The following is a 2,868-nucleotide window of genomic DNA, read 5'->3' on the forward strand; positions in this document are numbered from 1 at the left end:
AGGGGCCGCGGTAAAGATGGAGCCTCCGCCCGAGCCCCACACCATCGGCTCCCACCCCGCCCGCCGCCCGCCGCCCGCCGCCCCCCGCCATGAGCGCCGCCGCTGGCTGCAGGCAGAGTCGCTGCCGCCCCGGCCGCCGCTGGCTCCAGTCCGCCGCCATTATTCTTTGTTCGCTGCGAGCGGCGGCGATGGTGTGGGGCTCGGGCGGAGGCTCCATCTTTACCGCGGCCCCTCCTGCGAGGGGAAGGCCCCAAGCGCGGGTGTCCGGCGCCTCCCCGTCCCCCCTCCGTCCCCCCGGCTCTCTCCGGCTCCTGCCTCCTCCTCCTGCTCCTCTTACCGGTGGTACAAGCTCCTCCGTCACTGCTTTCGTTCGCGGCCCGGATCTCGCTGGAGTTTTATTCTCTCCCCCACGTAACACACCGCGTCAAACTACACCTCCGCCGCGTCACTCACCAACACTCCGCTTCTCCCAGCCGCCCGGGCCACAGGCAGCAGCAGCCGCCGCCGACTGAGGACTCGCAGCCAGGGAGCCAGCCAGCGCCGCCCAGTGCCGAGTGCGCAGCGGCCGCGCACGGAAACAGCCGAGCTCGGTCCGGAGGAGCTCGAGCTGCCCCGCCCTCCGCGCTGGAGGCGGAAGTTGCCGAAGACTTTCGAGTTCCTTCGGGCGCGGCGGAGGGGTTCCTCCGGGAGAGGGAAAGCAGCAGTGGGCTGGGACCCGGGGGTGGGGAAGAGGGGGTCTGTCTAAGCACCCCCGCTGCCCTCGCCGCGTATCGACGGTTTAAAACCGGCGGCGGAAACTTGCAGGAAGAACTGGGGTTTGTGTGTGGCGTGGTGGGGAAGTCCCGAGGGGTGTGGACGGTTCGATGGAAACCCCCGCGCGGGCTGCCCTTGCGGCTGTAAGCGACGGGCTCTAGGGCGGCTGCAGCGTCACGGGCCTGGGCCCCAGAGCGCCTCCCGTCCCGGCAACTTTCAAAAGCTGCAGAGACCAGAAAGACGCGCCTCCGGGTCGGGGCCGCGGCTGAGCGCGGAAGCCCTGCGGAGCCGGGGAGGAAGGCCTGCTGCAGCTCTGCGGTTCCCCGAGGCCTGGGCCGGACGCTGGGATGCTAGGCCTCGGCGCGGCCCAGGGGCGTTGTGGGCCCCTGTGGGAAGGGTTTTCCGCCTTTCTGAGCAGGCCGGGAGGCTCCGCTCCGAGTATCCGCAGAGAAACCTGGCGGCCGCCGGCGGGACCGTTCAATTTCGGGGCACGGAGGCCCTGGGACTCCGGGCAGCTAGCGGTTTAGCCGGGCAGCGAGGACGGCCAGGCCGGTGGGGCACACCTTCGGCCTCCGAGCCATGACCTGCCCTGACCGAGGTTGCTCTTTTGCACTTTCGGAATGTCTTCCCCTAACCCCGCTTATCTACCCGCCTTTTTTGGGGGTGGGGGCGAGGGGGACCCATCCTGTATTGCTTTCTTTTTCACAGTCAGTTTTCTACTGCAGCCGCTGCCCCCTTTTCTTCACCACCCACTCCCCCATCTGAACCCTCAGTGCGACTTCTGTTGCCTGGAAGCTGCTGATCTTGCCCCTCAGAGGTCACCCGACTCGATGCTGACTTTATCATTATCCGTTTTATTTAACTGGGCAATGCTCTCTCCCGGGCTTTCAGGTCTGTTGTAATTCACTTTCAGTCGCTTTAAGCTCTGGAGAAGGGAATGGCAACCCACTCCATTCTTGCCTGGAGAATCCCAAGGACAGAGGCGCCTGGAGGGCAACAGCCCATTTGGTTGCAAAGAGTCGGACACGAGTGAAGCAACTTAGCAGGCACGCTTAAAGCAAATGTGTCTTAGGAAGCAGAGAGGGTCCAAGTCAGAGCTTCGCCCTATACAGACTTGTGTTGAAAGAGTTCCCTAGCCTCGTACTGTAGCCTAGTACTGTAGATCTCTTCCTGCTTTCTCTTTGGGCGGAAGAATAACCTCCTTTCCTTCCGTTATTTTCAACCTTTCTTCCTCTACTGGCGTTTCTGTCTAGTATTTGAACAGCCTTAAGTCTCCCTGCCCTGGAGAAGGAAATGGCAGCCCGCTCCAGTATTGCCTGGATAAATCCCACGGACAGAGAAACCTGGCAGGCTACAGTCCATGGGGTCACAAGAGTCAGACGCGATTTAGCAACTAAACCACCACCAAATCTCTCACGTCTAGATTTCTGTCTTTAAGTCCCTCTCCATCTCTTACCACATGGACATTGTCTCATGACTCAGCCCTCTCTAGTCTAGTTTCTGTTCTTACCACACGCCTGGAGCAGCTCTGAATTGTCACAGACAAGCTTCAGGCCTCTGCTTACAAGACCTTGTTCTGGCATCTTACACTATTGCCTACACCCTCATCCACATATGCTCTTGTCTTACACTCTTGTTTTCCTCTTTACTCTGGTTTTTTAACAACCCGCTTCTCCTCCTTTAGCCAATTGTTAAATATGGGAATCTTGTTGAGCTTCACCCGCTTCTGGAGTCCCACCGTATGCGCTTTCCCAGGTGGTCTCATCCTCTTCTGTTCCCTTCAGATACCATACACCAAAGACTCCAGCTCAAAGCTCAAGCCTAGATCTTGCTCTTGAACTCTAGATTCGTATTTCCAAGTGCCTTTGCTCCACTTTCATCCGGATGACTTGGGTGTGCCAAACCCCTCTTCCTATAGCCCTTGGTTCAGTAAAGAAAATCATGTCCATCTACTCAGTTCAGAAACCTAAGACACCTCCAACACACATCAGAATCACCTAGACGTACCTTGAAAAAAATAGGATTTGTGGCTTCTTTCTGTTCCTACGACCACTTTCCCATCCCACTCTAAGCTAACTTCACCTCTTGCTGGAAGTTCTGCAGTAACTACCATCT

The 2,868-nt window shown here is 58.9% G+C and overlaps 1 protein-coding gene across 7 annotated transcripts in view; it reads right to left on the bottom strand.

The window, feature by feature from the left end:
• CREB1 (cAMP responsive element binding protein 1) overlaps nucleotides 1-556 on the bottom strand; it is a 56,732-nt gene extending 56,176 nt beyond the window's left edge. For 2 of the 7 annotated variants that reach the window (XR_005719008.1, XM_040228675.1), the window contains exon 1: nucleotides 338-513. The gene's annotated coding sequence lies outside the window, so the exon portion shown is untranslated. Of the gene's footprint in view, nucleotides 1-337 lie in introns of all 7 variants that reach the window. The other 5 variants (XM_040228680.1, XM_040228678.1, XM_040228679.1 and 2 more) reach the window with 4 other exon arrangements.
• Between the last annotated feature and the right edge of the window lie 2,312 nt (nucleotides 557-2,868).

Source organism: Oryx dammah, unplaced genomic scaffold (assembly GCF_014754425.2).
Source record: "Oryx dammah isolate SB20612 unplaced genomic scaffold, SCBI_Odam_1.1 HiC_scaffold_27, whole genome shotgun sequence".
In the NCBI taxonomy this organism is placed as follows: Eukaryota; Metazoa; Chordata; class Mammalia; order Artiodactyla; family Bovidae; genus Oryx; species Oryx dammah.